The sequence below is a fragment of the Bacillus rossius genome, chromosome 17 (genome assembly GCF_032445375.1).
Source record: "Bacillus rossius redtenbacheri isolate Brsri chromosome 17, Brsri_v3, whole genome shotgun sequence".
In the NCBI taxonomy this organism is placed as follows: Eukaryota; Metazoa; Arthropoda; class Insecta; order Phasmatodea; family Bacillidae; genus Bacillus; species Bacillus rossius.
This window is the reverse complement of record NC_086344.1, coordinates 29,745,191-29,765,432: the sequence shown is the minus strand read 5'-3', so window position 1 is coordinate 29,765,432 and position 20,242 is coordinate 29,745,191. Positions and strand designations below refer to the sequence as shown.

The window sequence follows — 20,242 nt, the reverse complement described above, 5'->3', positions numbered from 1 at the left end:
ACTGACAAACTGTCGCATAACATGTCAACCGAAGACGTGTTGCGAAGGCTTGCTTATCTTGGGTCGTGATCTTTTTTGAAGTGAAAACTTCTTTAGCCGCGTTGAGCGATTTTCGGAAGGGGAAAAACTTGTGGGTTCGCGTCGCCGACATGCTAATGACGTGTTGCGCCAGACTGGCGACGCGCAGCGGTCCTGTGTACACGTATACGCATATATACACTAGCACATTGTATATACTCGACTGTATCATGTGCGTGTTGGCCTCTTTTTTGGATGGGTAAAATCTTGTGTGTTCGCGTCACCGACATGCTGTAGTAGCTGTGAGTGAAGTTAAATTGACCACGTTCAACGATTTTCTTTTGTGTAGTTATTTACGTAGTGAATGTTTATTATTTGTGGATTGAGTTCACATTTTATTTTATTTTTCAAGGATAAAACATCATTTATTCTAATTATAAAGTTATAAGTTTTTCATTTCATTATTATTTTCCAAGGAAATTTTAACGTTATTGTATGGTACATACTGCGAGTACTGGCTATTTTTTTTAGTAGGTAGTTAAGTTGAGGTTATGTTTTTTTTGGTTTATTTATTTACATAGTAAATTTCTTTAAATGTCAGGTTATTGATTTATGATAAATAATGTTAATTATTTGTGGATTAAAGGTTTTTTTCAATTGTAAAACGTCATTTATCATTTTGAAGTTGTTATTGGTAGGGGCAAAACTTCGCGGCACCTACATGCTAGTGATATAATAGCGAAATCATTTTCTTACGTACATTTGACGTAGATATGATGTCATATTGAACATTTAAAAATAAAGTTTTGAGTTTTCACTTTTGTCGACAGTCTCCATGGCTGCCTTTTCTTTTTTTTTAAACCCATGGCGATCCATGAATGAAAAGTTACCAAAGGGTGTGTGTGTTAGGGGGTAGGGAAGAGAGAAGAAGGCTTTAAATGTCAACGCGCGCTGTTGAATAAAGAAACTGAAATAGAATCAAAGCAGCTAAGCAAGATAGGCAAGTTTATAAAAAAAATGTAGAATTATATTTAGATTAAAACCTTTCCTAAATATACTGTTAATAAATCTGTTTCGTACATAAGATATAATTTTGGTTAATGCAATGCATTAAATGTTTTACTGCGATTTCTAAACAAAGTTGATGATTTGGAGTTTTCAGCCTATTTTGTTCCAGGCTTTTTTACCTGCGTTTGCGGTAAATTTGTTTTCGCTATGTAAAAGGACAGTACTTCTATATTCGGTATATTGCGTTATAAAAACTTAATTCTGGGAAAAATTAAAATAATAACTGCATCGTGGTATTTCAGATCCAAAATATTATTCACACTATTTATTTATTTTTTTGCAAAAATGTTTGCTTTTCCTGACACACGAACAATTTTTAATCATCATGCGCATATTTTTTTGCAATAAAAATTTACTCTAGTAGACATCTTCCAAAATAAATTGTAGCTATTCTTTTAGAAAATAATGACTAAAAGTAATTTTCGCATACATATTATTATACTAATATTTGGCTGGATAATTGAATCGATGATATTTCTCTCATTTTTAATTAGCTTTAACTGTTCTCTGGTAGTTCAAGATATTTTTTTTTCTTTTAATTGAAATTTTAACTCTTATGTAATTGAATCAATGTTATAATTGATCTTAGTACAAAATAAGTGCTCTTGTAAAATAAATGCTCAAGAATGATATTGTAACTTGGTACAACACGTGATAATCTTTAAAAGCATGTTTCTTTAGTTTTTCAAACTATATTTATTCCGTCTCTCGTCAGCGGATGGTTACGGACCGACCGCTGCGCGGAGTAATACGTGACCGAGCGCCCAGAGTCTCAACTGTCCAACTGCATTGTCTCCCGGAGGCGAGGTCATCGCCTTCTGCCGAGGGGGAAAACTACTGGAAAACTAGCATAATGGCATAATTCCTCCTGGCCTCCTCGAAACCGAAAAAAACGTAACATACTAGAAAACTACCATAAAAACAGAATTTTCCATGATGTCTGCGAAATGGTGTAAAAGTAGTACACAGGAAAAACTACCATAATGACTTGATTCTGCCTGGCCTCCCTCGAAACAGGAAGAAAATTATCATACTGAAAAACTACCATAATGGCATAATTCCTCCTGGCCTCCTCGAAACCGAAAAAAAAAACGTACCATACTAGAAAACTACCATAAACACAGAATTTTCCAGGAGGTCCTCGAAACAGCAGTAAAGGCAACATACTGGAAAACTACCATAATGGCTGAAATTCCGTTGTCCTCCTCGAAACAGAAGGAAAAGTACCATACTGGAAAACTATTATAATGGAATAATTCCACCTGGCCTCCTGGAAACAGGAGGAAAAGCACCAAACTACAACAAATCTACCATAGATATGTATATTTTTTACATATCTTGGTTCGAAGACCACAGTGCTGCACAATAGTAACAACATTTTTTGGAAACTTTTTTTTTCTCGTGCGCGATGTGTTGGAATAGTATATTACTGGAAATACAAAAATTCTTCGTCAGAATTGATATTCGTACTCTTTTAAGTTAACCAAATAAATTGCTGAGGTTGACAGCGTTACCTTCCAACCTATTCTATAGCTACAATATTCAGAGAGCGATTTAGGTTTGTTCATTCTATGGAATGTATAGACAAATTACCATAATAGCTGTATTCCCTTTCGTCCATTAAACTTATAGTAGTTTTCCATTGTTTTTTTTCCTCCTGTTTTGAAGAGATCAGGTTGAATTATGTTATTATGGTAATTTTCTATTATGGTACTTTTACCCCTTTTCCGTGGAGTCCAGGGGGATTTCTGCCATTAAGGTAGTTTTCGGCACCACCCCCCCCCCCCCCTTTCCACAGCAAATCGCGTCATATGAAACATCGGAACTCCCTCTTATGCCCCCAAATTCTCCTTAACCCCCCCCCCCCTCTTCACAACCCAAATCCTTCTCAAAAGGACAGGAGTATAAACCAAAGGTACATGGGCATAAATCATCTTGGGTCCCAATGCACTGTTAAAAATTGCAGTCGTTTTACAGCATTTTAACGACGAAGAACTAACCTCAAATAAACTAAGAGTTCTTAGTATTTTAAAATAAGTGTACCTATCTTCTTAGAAACGACACCGTACTTTGATATCCAAGCTTTATGTTTCATTCTAAATTTAAAGTGAACAAAATAATTGTGTGGTTAACAAGTTTTTGACGTGACAACGTCTAATAAAACGATGAACGCCGGCTGCACGCACGAAAAAGTGTCCCGTAACGCACATTGTCCCGTTATGCTGTGTCCCGTTACGCTCATGGTACGCTTGCGCCGCATCTATCTCTCTTCCACTCGATTGGAACAACCATCGATTTGACATTTTCGAGGCACATTAAACTTGAAAACACTCCCATTCGTTTCCTACTTTTCCTATCATCGTCCTATCCTAAACAGAATAACATAGATTGGAAGAAGTTAAATACCAAACATGTATAAAAGTTATAGTTAAAATAATCTGTTCGTTTAAGTTATAAACATATTTGAATTAATGAGTGCACATAAAAGTAAATTTATCAATTAAATTGTAGATTTATTTTCACTCCTTCTTTGTATCCATACAAAATAGTGATAATTCAATAAAAATGATTTAATTGTATTCTTAAAAGTATGCAATCATTTAATCAATGTTTTGTTATGACGTCACGTTAAACTATCGTCCGTAAACTGACATTACAGACAACCAATTTTTTGATGAATGGTTAATTACGCCAATAAAATTATTCTTTCGAATTCATTTTTCAAAGAATGTGATCTCAGTGTCCGTAAATTTCTCTAAGGTCCCTGGATTGTTTGTAACCGGCGTTCTTTGTAAGTTAAAGGTGAAAGTTTTTAACAGAGTGTAATCAAACAGCCCGTCACTAGGGGTTCGCTTGCGTTTGAAAAAATAATACTCGAAACTGCAAAACGGGAAAGAATGATAAACCTATCTCTGCAGCCTCCCCCCTCCCCACATTTTTTTTTTTCAACGTCCTGGGAACTCTTATATTTTCGCTTCTGCAAAGGCATATAAATATTTTTTAAAAAAGGCGAAATGTGAAGGGGAACTGTTTTGAATTTACCCTCCTTCGGACAGTTGAAAAAGTAAGATCATGATTTATAAAAAAAAAATATATGTATATTTTTAATTTGTGAAGATGAGATACAAAATAATTTAGCTACAGCTTCTTGCTCACTTGTTTTATTAATTTTTTCTTTTTTCGAAAAGGGGGGGAAGAAGAAACTGGCTCCCTTTCTATGGTATTGCCTTTGACCGAAACAATCGCCTAATGCATCCGGTTCACTTTCAAAGTGAAGTATCGTATATTATTTTATTATATTATTATTTATTATATTTTATTATAATTAATTACTATCGTACATTATACTATCGTATATTATTTTTAGCTCTGAAATGTTGAATATTTTATCATAAATTAACACTCGTAATTTTTTAAATTAATTTAATATAATTACTAGAAATTGAAATATAATTTTATATTTCAACCCAAAAAAAAATTCTAAAAAATTTAATCGTGTGACAAAAATTTGTATTTTTTGTATATTTTAAATAATAAGAAAATAAAATTTCGTTTTTACTAAAAAAAGCTCGAAAAACTCAGGATTATATGATTGTAAGGAAACCAAATATTAACTGGCTGTTTAATGATATGCTAATATTAAAGAGTTAAAGGTCAAGGTCAAGATTCAAGCTCAAGGTCAAAGTTCAAGGTCAAATTTCAAGGTCAAGGTCAAATTTAAAGGTCAAGATCAAATTTCAAGGTCAATGTCAAATTTCAAGGTCAATGTCAAATTTCAAGGTCAATGTCAAATTTCAAGGTCAATGTCAAAGTTCAAGGTTAAGGTCAAAGTTCAAGGTCAGTGCCAAAGTTCAATGCCAACAGACAAGGTTAAAGGTATGGTGAACAGAAAATTATACTAACATGTCGCCAGCACACTCTAGCAGACAAAAACAAGATGACGGTCTCCAGCGGACGAAGACAAGATGGCGGACATGACGTCATACCAGCTGACGATATATACCTTGGTATTGGTGGTAGGTCAATCTGTAGGTGGCATCTGTGGAGGAAGGATCTGTTTTTTCTTTTGTTTTTTTGCCCTCACCGGTTTCTAACCAAGGACGGGAATCGATATAATCAATCATAATTCTATTAAGTTAATTTTTTTGATGAATTTAGGAATTTTTCCCGATTTTCTAACATACAAATTGCGGATTTCCAAGATGTCATCTAAATTTCAAGATGGCGGCCGTAACGAAACGTGCAACATTAATAGGATTCAATATGACGGTCGTAACATAAAGTGTAAGGATGGCATTGTACTCAACCAAGATGGCGGGCGTAATGAAACATGCAACATTTATATAATCCAAGATGGCGACTGTAACGATAAGTGCAACAGTGGTTTTTAAGATTTTTATTATTTAATTCGATTTTTTAATTTTTTATGAATTTTAAATTTTTTTCATTAAAATCGGATAATAAATAAAAATTTTCAAGATGGCTGCTGTAACGGAAATTGCAGCGGTGGCGTCATCAAATATATCGGAGGCTGTAGACATGGATCCTTAAGCCTATATAAGGAATTTCGTGGTTTTTAAGGCAAAACGACTTTTGTGGTTTTTCGAAATCCTAATGTTCCCTCGAAACGGGAATTTTTCCCTCGAAAACGGGAAATTTTTCCTCGAAACGGGAATTTTTGAGTCATCTTGAGTCATTTTTGAGTCCAAGATGGCCGCCGCGACATCACAAATCCAAGATGGTGACCCGGCTCCCGGCTCCACAGCCAGAAGCCAGGCGCAGGGGCCCCATTCACATACTACTATTAACTGCACACACTAATAGCCATAATGAAACAAAATATAATTTAATTGTTAGATATTCAATTTTTTTCCCATGGTTAAAAATATATATTCCTGAATGAAACTTCAATTCAAACATAAAATTATGCGCCTAATTTCGTTATAAATACTCAATAATATAAACGTATTATATACACGTAAAAAATAATCATATACATGTGCTGTAAAATGTTTCTTCTAGTATTACAATCTATATCGTGGCTACTGTTTTTCAAAGTAATATTTTGATAAAATAGGCTACAAAAAAAATTTCCTTTGCAGGTACTTCATTGACAAGCCTTTTTTATTTTTTGTGTTATAAGTTAAATGATAGCAAATTCATTCGTTGGACCGGACTTTTCTTTCGCGTTATCAGTGCAATCTAACATTGAAGTTGCGAACACTTGTGATTACACACATGCAGTTTTTTTTAGATAACGGGGTAGCTAAAGGTGAGTATACACGAGCCAGCCTTGAACCCGAGGCAAGACATTGTTTGAAATTATTTTCACGACCAACCTCCATAGTTCCATGGGGAAAGGATTGAACCTATCACGAACCACCAGCGTTCATTTGTCAGCCACTAGTTCGTGTAATCAAATCATGACTTCGCGTGAGAAATATTACGCGATTTTGTTCCGCAGATTAGTCAGCACAACGTTCATTTAGACATTTTTTTGACGTGACAACGTCTAATAAATCGATGAACGCCGGCTACACGCACGAAAAAAAGTGTCCCGTTACGCACATTGCCCCGTTAAGCTGTGTCCCGTTACGCTCATTCTACGCATGCGCCGCATCTATCTCTCTTCCACTCGATTGGAACAACCATCGATTTGACTTTTTCGAGGCACATTAAACTTGATACACTCCCATTCGTTTCCTACTTTTCATATCATCGTCCTATCCTCAACAGAATAACACAGATTGGAAGAAGTTAAATAGCAAACATGTATAAAAGTTATAGTTAAAATAATCTCTTCGTTAAAGTAATAAACATATTTGAATTAATGAGTGCAAATAAAAGTAAATTTATCAATTAAATTGTAGATTTCATTTCACTCCTTTCTTTATATCCATACAAAATAGTGATAATTCAATAAAAAATTATTCAATTTTATTCATAAAAGTATGCAATCATTTCATCAATGTTTTGTTATGACGTTGTCAGGTTAAACTATCGTCCGTAAACCGACTTTGTAGACAACCAATTGTTTTTTTTTAATTTTTAAGTGCTCTTTATATTAAGGATTTCACGTGAAAAATTTTGTTTTATAAGAATTTATCGGGTTTTTGGTGAATGTTATTTCTACAACCCATGATTAAATAAAAAATAATAATGTGAGCAATATTTTCAGTACTCGGCAGTGACATGTTAACATCGCACCCCGGTAACGAGCAAATTCTTGTGTTCTCATGTTAAAAAAAAAGTTATTATACTTAACTCGGACACGAAATTTAACTTAGTATTATTTATTTAAAATGCTCGAAAAGTATTCAATTTAAGGAGAAACTCAAATAATTACCCCCCCCCCCCCCCCTTTTAAAACCTAGCTATAATTTTGTTAAACAATATAGTATCTACTATTGATTTCTCAGCGCTAGCCGAACTACAGGAGTTCCGAACGTGTCGTAAGTAGATGCCTCAACGCAAAACATGTGACTTTTCCCCCTATACCGGATTCATCGCCGCTCGTGTTTTTGAGGTTATGCGTCTTCGTTGAGGGTGAAAATTTTAGTATGAACCAGAAATGCAATGAAATAAGGGTGCATTAATTACACTAAGAAAAAATTAACAGGTTGAAAGTCCAATGCGCATGCTTGCAGAATCTGTTACAGCCACGAGCCGGAGTCTCCAAGATGGCGGAGCCACGTGTGTGGCAACATGCACCTGTATATATTAATTCCCGCGAACATCGGGGGATGTAATAAGCTTATTGCAGTGCCAAAGTAAATTTTATGGTAGTGAAGCTATTCCCGGAATACATTTTGTAAACTTTAATAGTCACAATAAAATATAATAGCAACTTAAATAATACTCCATAAATATTTAGCTAGGAAAATTGTGTTGGAACGAACATGGCGTCAAATATATTTAAAAATTTGTTGGTGCTCTAGAGCTCTTTAAACGCGTGTACGCGAACATGTTCCTACTTAGAAGAGATACGTACTTACTTGTGAGTTAGGACTCTGGAAAATTTCTGGTTCCTGTGACGACTATGAAGAAGTAATTAAATTTGATGCAAGAAAAAGTTATTAAGTATTATTACTATAACCATCGCATCCGCAACGCTGAGACTTTGTTGTAAATAGTTTCCGTTTTTTGATGTATAGTTTCCGTTTTTTGTATATCTTTTTCGTTTTTGTATATAGTTTTCCGTTTTTGTTGTATAGTTTCCGTTTTTGTTGTATATTTTCCGTTTTTGTTGTATAGTTTCGGTTTTTCTTGTATAGTTTCCGTTTTTGCTGTATAGTTTCCGTTTTTGCTGTATAGTTTTAATTTTTGCTATGTGGTTTCAGTTTTTTTTTATATAGTTTTGTTTGATGTGTATGTATTTTTCTTTTCTTGAGAATTTTGTTTTTGTTGCAACCGAGTTTATTTCAATAAATATGAATATACTTACATACTGCTTATTATTTTTAATATAGATCCTATATTCCTCAAGTTAATCGCATTAAAATGAGTGAAATTATACGCAAACATTAAAATATCTGTTTCCATGCAGCTTTAAAACACGAGTGCGCAAACACGGACTTTAAAGGACTCTGAAAATTTTCTGGTCCGCTAAGATGGAGTAATAAAATTATAATCATTAACACCATCACATCCGCAACGATGAGTCGATTCTTTTGATATATGATAACATATATCACAGACTATACGTATAAACATCATAAATGATTATGTCTTTAAGAAAAAATGGTGGTCTTGAACAAAATGACTGTGGATTTTTTTGTTGGTATATAAGGCTCATAGCATAAATGGTGGTCACAACAACAAAATAACTGTGGGTTTTATGGATTTTGTGATTTATTTTAAAATAATTTGTGAATTTTTTGTCTATTAGGGTCATAACAACACTGGTAGGAAATATAAACTCGACCTTACATACACTTACATACTTTAGAAACCTACACCCGTGGACGACATCCATCTGATGAAATAAAGATGTCGGTCTCCACTAAACAAGATGGCTGCCTCCAGCAGACTATAATTGTATAATTTTTTATTTGGATAATAAATGTTTTTAAGATGACGAAGTAACGAAAATTGCAATGGGTAGGAGTGGGGGCTCGGGAAGTCATCGTAACGAAAAGTGTAACACACAGGAGTGAGGAGCTCGATGACGAAGTCATCGAGTTTTTTTAATTAAAATTTATGAATAAATTTTTAAAATTTTTTCCGGATTTTCTAAGTTCATATTTGAGGATTTTCAAGATGGTGGACATGACATCATAATTCGGTGGAATGTTCTAGAAAATAAAATGGCGGCATTTTCTAGAAAAGAAAATGGCTGAATCCAAGATGGCCGCCGGGGTCAATGGTCAGTCAAATCCAAGATGGCCATCGGAAGTTACGTAATCCAAGATGGTCGCTGGAAGTGACATCATCCAAGATGGCCTCCGGAAGTGGCGTAATCCCAGATGGCCGCCGGCAGTGACGTATTTCAAGATGGCCGCTTCAAATCCCCTGTTTCCCGCGCCCCAAGCCACTGTCCCAGAACATACTATAATTACCTACTCGTATGTAGTTTACTTTCGTAAATATTAGGGTACATACCAAATGCATATCGCTTTTTTTTTAGTTTTTATTCAATGTATAGTTCCTACACAGATGTGTGATTGTGGTAATGTTATTAAAAATGATGTTTTTGATTATTTTAAGAAAGCGCACTAGCTGATAAACATCGTGGTGTGCTTGGAGCGATAGTCCGACACAGCGTGATCCAAATGGCACTATCCTGAATACATTGATCCTGTGGTAAATTATGCTTGCTGTTTTAATTTAGCGCATCGAAAGATCCTGTATACGAAATAAAATTGTGACTTAGCAATGAATTATGATCTATCATCAGATAAAATAAAATTCCGAAAATTATTTTTTTTAAATTTCCTAACAATTTTTTTTTTTTTGTTATTTCCAGGATCTTTGGACGTTCTAAATTAAAACAGCAAGCATCATGTACCACAGGATCAATCGTTTAGGATCATGTCATCAGGATCAAGGGATGAACTTGGATACGTGATACGGAACAATTACCGTTATATATATATATATATACATATATATGTGTGTTTTTGAGGGGGAGGGAACCAAAAAAATGGCTTTGCATACTTGCCGTGTAATCATTCAGACGTGGCCCGAACCCCTGCTTGAAAAAAAAAAATTGGTTGTCTGTAAAGTCGGTTAAGGACGATAGTTTAACGTGACAACGTCATAACAAAACATTGATGAAATAATTGCATACCTTTATGAATAAAATTGAATCATTTTTACTGAATTATCACTATTTTGTATGTATACAAAGAAGGAGTGAAATAAAATCTTCATTTTAATTGATAAATTTACTTTTATTTGCACTCATTAATTCAAATATGTTTATTACTTTAACGAAGAGATTATTTTAACTATTACTTTTATACATGTTTGCTATTTAACTTTTTCCAATCTGTGTTATTCTGTTGAGGATAGAAAGATGATAGGAACAGTAGGAAACGAATGGGAGTGTTTGAAGTTTAATGTGCCTCGAAAAAGTCAAATCGATGGTTGTTCCAATCGAGTGGAAGAGAGATACATGCGGCGCAAGCGTACAATTAGCGTAACGGGACAATATGCGTAACGGGACACTTTTTCGTGCGTGCAGCCGGCGTTCATCGATTTATTAGACGTTGTCACGTCAAAAAAGAAAAGAAAATCTTACTCACCGACGTCCAACGAGGATGCCTACTTTTCCAGAAACTGCCTACCGGCGGTTAAGGACGATAGTTTAACGTGACAACGTCATAACAAAACATTGATGAAATAATTGCATACTTTTATGAATAAAATTGAATCATTTTTATTTTAATTATAAAAGAATAAATAATTGAAATTATACTAGTAATCAGATTTTTAAAATGCAAGAATAATTAACCTTTATTGCCGAAATTGTTGTTGTAATAAGCAATGAAAACCACATTAACTTTTCACTTCATTTTATAAACAGTCGACGAAACAGTTCACGTGTAGATGACTTGTAATTAATTTTAAAAACTGGCGTTTAGCTATAAACTTTAAATATAATTATGAACAAGATTTCATATAAATAACTGTAATCAAATATCTATCATCAATTATATGAATCACCATAATTTTTTAGTCAATTGTAACATAGCTGGTAACGGAACAATGAGCGTATTGGGACACAGCGAAACGGAACAATGAGCGTAACGGGACACTTTTTCATGCGTGCAGCCGGCGTTCATCGATTTATTAGACGTTGTCACGTCAAAAAAAAACGGTTTGCGTGTCGAATTTGCTACACTTGTTCACTAACCGTTTTCCTAGCGCACGATAGGACACGGCCTGTCCCTTGATTTTGGGGAACGGATTTTGGTGTCCTTTTTGTTGCCCATCTTTGCCAAAAATTTCCGTGCATGCGCAGAGCTCACATTTCCGTCGAATTCGTCCAGATGGCGGACCTGCGCCTGGCGTCATTAACTCGTATATAGTCACTTTCGTGAACATCGGAGAACGTACCATGCGCGTTGGTGTGCCAAATGAAACTTTATTATAGCAAAACTATCATGGAATGTTTTTTGTACACTTTAACGGCCATAACAAGAAATAATTCGCAACTTAAAAAAAAATTGGTTTGTCTGTAAAGTCGGTTTACGGACGATAGTTTAACGTGACAACGTCATAATAAAACGTTAATGAAATGATTGCATACTTTTATGAACATAATTGAATCATTTTTATTGAATTATCACTATTTTGTATGGATATAAAGAAGGAGTGAAATGAAATCTACAATTTAATTAATAAATTTACTTTTATTTGCACACATTAATTCGAATATGCTTATTTCTTTCACGAAGAGATTATTTTAAATATAACTTTTATACATGTTTGCTATTTAACTTCTTCCAATCTGTGTTATTCTGTTAAGGATAGGACGATGATGGGAAAAGTAGGAAACGAATGTGAGTGTTTCAAGTTTAATGTGCCTCGAAAAAGTCAAATCGATGGTTGTTCCAATCGAGTGGAAGAGAGATAGATGCGGCGCAAGCGTACAATAAGCGTAACGGGACAAAGCGTAACGGGACAATGTGCGTAAAGGTACAATGAGTCATCCTTTTTCGTGCGTGCAGCAGGCATTCATCGATTTATTAGACGTTGTTACGTCGAAAAGTAATTGAAAAAATTCGAAAGGTGGTTATATGTTGTTGTTTTTTTTTTGTGCGATGGTGCTCCTACATCTTAGTATTTTTGCCGTTGAGAATTGTATCGATTGTTGCCAAACGTCCGCTAGAATGCGTTGAAACCAGTTTCTAGCCTCGCGCAGGGCGCCGTTATTTTTAACTGTTGCCGATCTGTTTCCTTCCTTGCTGCGACTTATTTTGTACACGTTCTTGAATACGTCCCGCTAGTCAGGTTACAGTGTCACCCCAACAAGGCAGTGCTTAGCCACTAACCGCCAGGGTTGAGCGAGTGACTGGTAAACAAAAAAATCCAGGGTTGGATTTTAAAAAAAAATTGAGTGTGGCTGTGTCAAGGACACGGCCGTGTGTCGTACGTGAATACGTGTACGTAACAGGTAATATTTTCTATACAAAATATAAAATACGATAATTTTTTATTTATTTTAACACCATATATATTCACTGCAACTGTATTACACTAATGTTTTATGTATGCAATCGATAGATTTTAACGAGAGCTTTCGGTTGAAACCTAATCGAACGTCGTAGCTTCTCCGAGTCAAAAGTTATACTAAACGTAAATCTCGAAACGCAGCAAAATGACCTCAAAATGGCGGCGCTTCCCCCTCCACCGCGCGCGATGCGTCACAGTCCTCACTTAGCGTAACGAATTCTTTGATCCTTTAGCTATCCGATGATGTAATTACATTTTGAATGGAGATGATAGACATGTAGCTGCAAACACCAAACTGTTTCCCCGATTTTCTTATCATTCATTTTTTGAATTGCCTCCCACTATGGAAGCAATTTTAAAGACGTATTCACGTCGAAAAAACTTAAACTGACCAAGTGCCTCACCATACATTTTATTAATTCACGCCCATTTCACCGCTCATGTCTGAGCCCAGGGTTTTCTCCGTGTGTCTACGCCGGTTTTACCTAAGCCCAACTTAACATAGTTTCAGTCTAGATTCATGGCGTCAATCGCTGCCATGTCTGGTCAGTTCTCTCACAAAGCAACCGATGCATGTAACCCTCTCTCTGCATGGCTAATCCCAGCACGACTAGGCGTACAGGCTTCGGCCTAACACGCGCCTAGGTGCATCCCTTACACGGACCCCTACCAAATAAACTTAGTTTAGGTTTCACAGGAAAAAAGAAAGAAAAACAGTTTATGTAATTTAACAAAAGATTCCTTTGGAAACCAGTTGCCAAGAAATAGATTGTATCACAACAGCAAAGATATTGTAATTTTGTGCAAGGTTATTTCTTGCATGTATGAAATACCAACATTTGGCAAAAAAATTTATAATTTAATTGATGTTTCATTGAAGAACAATTATTTTGTAACCATAGGAAATATAATCTAATATTCATTAATATGATCTTATTTTGTTTTATTATGCTTATTTATATGTGCAGTTAATGGCCAAAATAGTGTTCGCAGTAATACTGGGCATTTATTCTCTGTGTTGTCACATTACCTTCGATTCTTTGAAAAGCTTTCCAATATTAACTGCGCACATTAACAAAAAAAATCTAATCATCGAAACTATATTTTTCCATGGTTTTCAAAAATTATGCTTGAATTAAAAAATCATTCAAAATATAAAATTATCTCGAGAGAAAAAAAAACTTATTTCGTACATGCAAGCCCTCTGTTGTACAAATGGTACAGTATCTGTCTTTAAGTATTTTAAACTATGTATAAGCAACTGTCATCCAAAGGAGATAACTCTCCATAACCTTCTTCAGATTATCGGAATGCCACAGTACGTATATATATATATATATATATATATATATATATATATATATAAATAAATAAATCTCGTTAATATATATAAATCCAGTGTCCTGGTGTTTGTTTCCAGTGAACTCTTCACCAAGTCAACCGATTTCAATGAAAATTGGCATTTGTGTGTAATTTTTTCCAACTTGAGAGATAGGATAGTTTTTATTTCGATTAATGGTCTTAATAATTTATAATTAATAATAAACTGATTATCGATGTTGATTGGTGTCTACGCCCGGGAAACAGTGGGCACTTCGTCTCCATGACAACGTTGCGTGCTCGAGAGTCGGGAAACCATCGGTGCTATTCGCTTTTTCTTCGGTACATTACAAAGCACTGTATTAAGTTTTTTTGTCAAAATTAATTAATTTTAATTTTTAATGTCATTTATTACAACTGTGAATAAGAGATTTGATCTCATTTTTTTCCTCCATTAATAAATACAACCGTGCGAAGCCGGGTCGAGCAGCTAGTATATATATATACAAATATCTGGAAATCAGAAAACAATGATAAAGGAAAAATAAATTACAAATATGTATGTATTAATGCAGATCGAAAGGTTTTCGCGGTGATTGTCTCTGGAGTTGCTTGGCTTCTGGGTTGTAGCCGCGTCCAACGCGAGTGTGTGTGTGTGTATATATATATATAATATATATATATACATCACAACGACGTTTCGGCCGACATTGCAGTCACCATCGTCAGGGTGGGGTTTTACCTACCAGGGTTTATTCGTCATGGCGAGCGAAGCTTGTGGACTACAGTACCTGGCTGCGCTTCACGACCTGGCGAACGGCAAGACGGTTAAGTCCTCCTCCTCCTTCTCCTCGAAGGACGTCGAAGGACCTCGAAGGACCTTCAGTGGGCCGCTGCTCCTGGAGGATCCGCGGAGCCAGTCTCACCCCCCTTTCCGCGCGTCAGGGGCGAAGAACGTCTTCCAAGGAGAGCTGCGGAAGACGTGTACCAGACGTTACTGGCGAACGGGCCACGTTGACGACGTGTGGTGGGGAGGAGGGAAATAAAAAAAAATAGGGGGAATGAAGGAATAAAATGAATTCATTTTTTCCCCCTGTCCTCCCCACTCCTTCGCGAATCCATTCCTCTTTTCCCTCCTTCTCTTCCCTTCCCTTCCCTTCCCCTTCTTCATCTACTCTCACGTCCAGAAGATTTTTCGCGGGCCATGCAACTCGAGGTGTCTTTCGCAACGCCGTTTTCCCCCGCGCTCCTCAAACATCACATCTCGCTCTCTGGAACAATGGTCCCTCGCGCCCGTTCTTTTTTTTTTTCTTTCAAATACTAATTTTTTTTCTTTCTTTTCTTTCTTTCTTTTTTTTTGTTCTCACACTACTGAGAGATTCCGTGCTGGCTGTGCCAAACGCTCTCATTATTAATGGGGGAGGTCTTAGCCGCTTCGCACGAGGCCCGGACACTTCGAAGTACCCAGTCGTGTACTTGCTACCTTTTTTTTTTTTGCGTACTTCACACTTACGCCCCCACGTGGCGCACTTGACGAGTCCGGTACAAGGTCGACGTCCGATGTCTTCTCGTGGTGGGGAGCCAGCCCCAAAATTGTGGTTCGCGTTATTATTTTTTTTCAGGGAATATACATATGTTTTCAGTGAAACCAGTAGTTTCTAAAACTAAATTGCTGCCACCCGAATTCACGGCAATTTACTGTACGAATTTTTTGTATGTATGGTTGAAGATTCCTCGTAAACATGTTTAAATAGTTTTATCATTCAATTAATTAACATCGGTGAAAATTATTTTTACGAGTTTTTAAATTAATTAAAGGTTATATAAAATGTAAGCTAAGTTTTTTTTAAAATTAAGACGCATCTTCAACTCGAGGTACGCGAGAAGTACTCAGTACTTGCATAATTCACTTCCATATCGGACAGCCCTTGTGATGTCACCTGCGGGTAAAAATACCTATAAGTAGACTTGCCATACGTCCCGGTTTCGTCGGGACAGTCCCGGATATACTGGGTTGTCCCGGTGTCCCGCCCGGTTGTTGAAATTGTCCCGGTTTAGATTCAAGGCACAGTTTCTTGGAAATAATTGAGCAAAATTATTAGATCAGAGAATGATTAGTCTGCTCTTGTGTGATCAGTAACATTTTGGTAAGTAACACAGTAATACAAATTTACAGAAGTCGGCAGCAGAGAAGTTCGTTGGAGGCGAAGCCTGCAGTCGACGTAACCTTGAATCAACCAATACGCATCCCCGCCCCCGCGTGATTGTCATTGTCAATATGTTTCCCCACTCTAGCAGCGCCAAAATATACTTACCACTTACGAAACTGCTCGACTTGTACCGAGCACTAACGGAATCTCGCGGTAGTCGCCAAGTGAAAAATACGAGTGGTACAACAAGTAGAAAACTGTTTTGTTTTGTAAAAATATCATGTTTGTGTACCATTATGAATAAAATAACAAAGATTATCTATTCTATATTTTAAGTGTTTTTTACATTATTCTTTTCTTTTCATAACACCCTCCCCCCCCCCTTCCCCCCCGAAACCGACATCCCTAAAACCTAAAGTAAAAAAGACAGAACTGTCCCGGTTGGTCCGTGAAAAAATATGGCAACCCTACCTATAAGCATATGCTTCAGGCGAATTTGGACACGGCGTTGCTCCGTCTGCATTTGAAGACTTCCGCCAGAAAAGTGGCAGCAAGAAAGAGAATTTAAAAGTTTTTTTTTTTTTTCCCCCGCGGCAACGGAGACGTGTTTAGTTGCCAGAAATTCGCTTAGAAAAAAAAACACACCTAGGCTGGGTCTGTAGTGCGGGCTCTCTCTAAAGGGAAAAGGGGTGGGGGGGGGGGTATATTGAGTATCCCCTCCCAGTGAAACAGTGGGTGCCTCTTACCTGGGTCTGGGTGAATAGTTTATTTTAATTGACCTACAAAACTCATATTTTTGATCAATTTTTTCTGTTTTGAAAAAAAAATGGTTTATTATTAAACTAGACAATTTAAACCAAACAGTATTTAGAGGTTAGGGAATGAAGTGACACCAAAACCGATGAAAACAATCGAAAATTATTTATGCAGAAAAGTTTATTTCGGCGCAATTAATCCACACAAAACAACTGGACGCTATGTCGACGCGTATTTTAAGAATATAAGAAGATCCACATCGCAGTATTTTTTTTTTTTTTTTTTTTCGTGTCGTGTGGTGCGGGCTCCCATTTGTGGTGCGGGCCCATAGGCTACAGCCTGGATAGCCTGCGCGTAAAAACGGCCCTGCCAGGTGTGGCCAAATATTTGATAGTTCCAGTCAGTTAAATAAAGAAAAAAAAATTGTGAATGAGTCTTTCACAACTGGCCAGAGATGTGTAACATCTAACTTCGGTAACAAAAAAATTTCGTGTGTTATCATGTTGCAAATACACTAATAATACGAAACTTGGACATGAACTTTACCTTTATTTTTTTTTCCTTCATTTTGTGCCGATCTTATAAATGTAGGAAAATTTAGTTTTCAACTACATTACTTGACGATAATCACCCGTAGTTTCCACACCCGCCGCTAGAATTCGCTGCCGGAGCAATATTTCATATGTTGATTAGCAGACCAAAATTTTAAACTTTACAATGAAACGGCTCCGAAAAAAAATAACAAAACCTGAAAAAATTCTAGCTGAATTCTAGCTGTAAACGAAATGTAACAAAAATGTGCGTTAACAAGTCTCACAATTCCCTGTCTCTCTTTAGTATGACTAACATTGCGCTATCTCTACATTTCAGTGTTAGCTAAGGATTGTGAAAAATCTTCATAGCATATTTATTTTTTTTAATTTGTCATTATTTATATTTTTGACTATAAATTATAGCATAAAATATAAATTGATAGTTGTACTTTTATAGAGGTTGGATTGGCACACCAGTATGTTTGGTAATTTCCCCCAATATTCACGACAGTGTCTATACACTGGTTAATGTTCCTACTTGTGAGTCCGCCATATTTATGTCACATTTCCGTTCATCGACTTCAGGTTCCATTTTAACGAAATTATTTTTACCAAATGCCGTATACCGATAGCTATGATGTTTGCGTATCAAGTAATTTATTGAAATTAATTTTTTTGCAGATGGACTTAGTGTTAACTTTTAGAACGACGTCATTTTGTTTATACAAATACAATGTAGTGAAAATAAAGGTCAGTAATACTTTACATTGTAATGCGTGGTAAATAATCACTTCAGTTATTTAATTATAACATATACTTTTATGTATTTTGAACAAAGCTTGTAGTACAATAAAGTTTTCTATATAATATTATGTAAAATTACATACACTGTATTTGTTGATAATTTTTTTTTAGAATTGGCTCTCTTTTAAAAAATAAAATAAATTAAAATTCTGGAAATTTAATTTTTTGTTACTCTAATTCCTTCTTGATTATTTTAAGCAGCGTTGTAATATTTCGAGTAGTTTACAGGTATTTACCATTTTAAAAAGTTGTACATTATAAATATTAAGAAGTAATCATTACTAAAATAACTTTCGGAATGTTTTTCCTCTCTTTGAAATCATGCATACTCTCGGAAATTACTTTTTCTTTAAGTTTACACTGAAAAATTTAAAATTATAAAAAATTGTATTTTTAATTTAACATGTTTTTTTTCTTCTTTACATTGGCGCCTAGTTCATTCTGCTACGCACAGGTAATTACCGGAATGTACCAGTATGATAATTTGCGAGTCGTACACAGCTAATAACCTCTTCATAGCACGTGCTTTTGATTTTTCGATCTTAGCTGTTGTGATAAGATACGAAAGAGCACTTGCAGATATTTGATACGAAAATATCTTGGTATATAAAACATAATTTGTTTTTTGTTCTTTTACAGAATATTTCTTTTGAAACCAGTTACCAAAAGAAGTTTGTAATGCAACAAGAAAAATGTTGTAAAGTTGTCTAGCACATTGCTACGGTTATTTTTGCATATTTCAAAATACGTTTTTGGAAACACTACTAAATATTTCTTTTGATGTTTTATACAAGAAAAAAAATTTTTGAACTATATAATGAAATTAAAATATTTAACTAATTGACTTTTTGTTTTATTATGCATTTTTGATCTGCGCAGTTAATACTGGAAAGCTATTCGGGGAACAGTTTACAAATAACTTTAACTATTGCAGGCACTGAGGCAACACAAAGCATAGACAAACAGCATGATTGCTTTCATAGAAATTTACAAAATTACAAATAATTGTAATACTTTACGTGATTACTTCAGTCCCATGTATTAATAATTTTTTGTAGTGCTGTATGGAACATTTCGGTGAGAATGTTTGCGTCTGCGTGAGTGTACAAATACACAGATTTATTTTGTAATGATTTTTTTTTTTTTTGGTGACGACAAACGGTTCGCCAAAGAACCATCGAATCACGAAACTACTGTAAAGGCACTTATTTATTTGTCACGTGAGCAGACAGTTAAACAGGTGTCATTCGCCCGAGTGTGCTTATATAGGACTGTGCAGTCTATCGTAGAAGTCACTGAAGCCACAAATTTGCAGACGGTGAATAGTAAAAATGTGTATACAAATCCAAAATGTTTTTTTGAAGTGAAAACTTCTTTAGCCGCGTTGGGCGATTTTTGGTATGGGCAAAACTTATGGGTTCGCGTCACCGACATGCTAGTGACGTGTTGCGCCAGACTGGCGACGCGCAGCGGCCTGTGTGCGTGTATACGCATATATACACTAGTACATTGTGTACACTCGACTGTATCATGTGCGTGTTGAACTCTTTTTTTGGATGGGTAAAATCTTGTGAGTTCGCATCACCGACATGCTGTAGTAGCAGTAAGTGGAGTTAATTTGACCACGTGAATACATGACCTAGGTCTGACATCACTGGTAAGTCATAGCTAGGTAGGTAATGAATTTTTACATACCACTAACAGCTGTTGTGTATTTTATATTTTTTATAGAAAATATTACCGGTTAGTACACGTACATGACACAGCCAAATCCATTTTTAATTTATTTTTTTTTTTTTTTTAATTTTTCAAAGGGTTTTAAATTTTGCTGACCCAACCCAACCAAGAATTCATTTGAGTTACGTTCAATAGTGAAACGGAAACAAAACCTTCCCAACAAAAATAATAATACAG

At 35.5% G+C, this 20,242-nt stretch overlaps 1 protein-coding gene across 5 annotated transcripts in view; it reads right to left on the bottom strand.

Annotated features, from left to right (window-relative positions):
- The window catches only part of LOC134540633 (sodium-independent sulfate anion transporter-like), an 82,107-nt gene that overhangs the window by 47,136 nt on the left and 14,729 nt on the right, over positions 1-20,242 (bottom strand). For 2 of the 5 annotated variants that reach the window (XM_063383487.1, XM_063383488.1), the window contains exon 2: positions 14,877-15,056. The exons of 2 other annotated variants lie outside the window; for them this stretch is intronic. The gene's annotated coding sequence lies outside the window, so the exon portion shown is untranslated. Of the gene's footprint in view, positions 1-14,876; positions 15,117-20,242 lie in introns of those variants that run through there. One more of the 5 variants, XM_063383486.1, reaches the window with a different exon arrangement.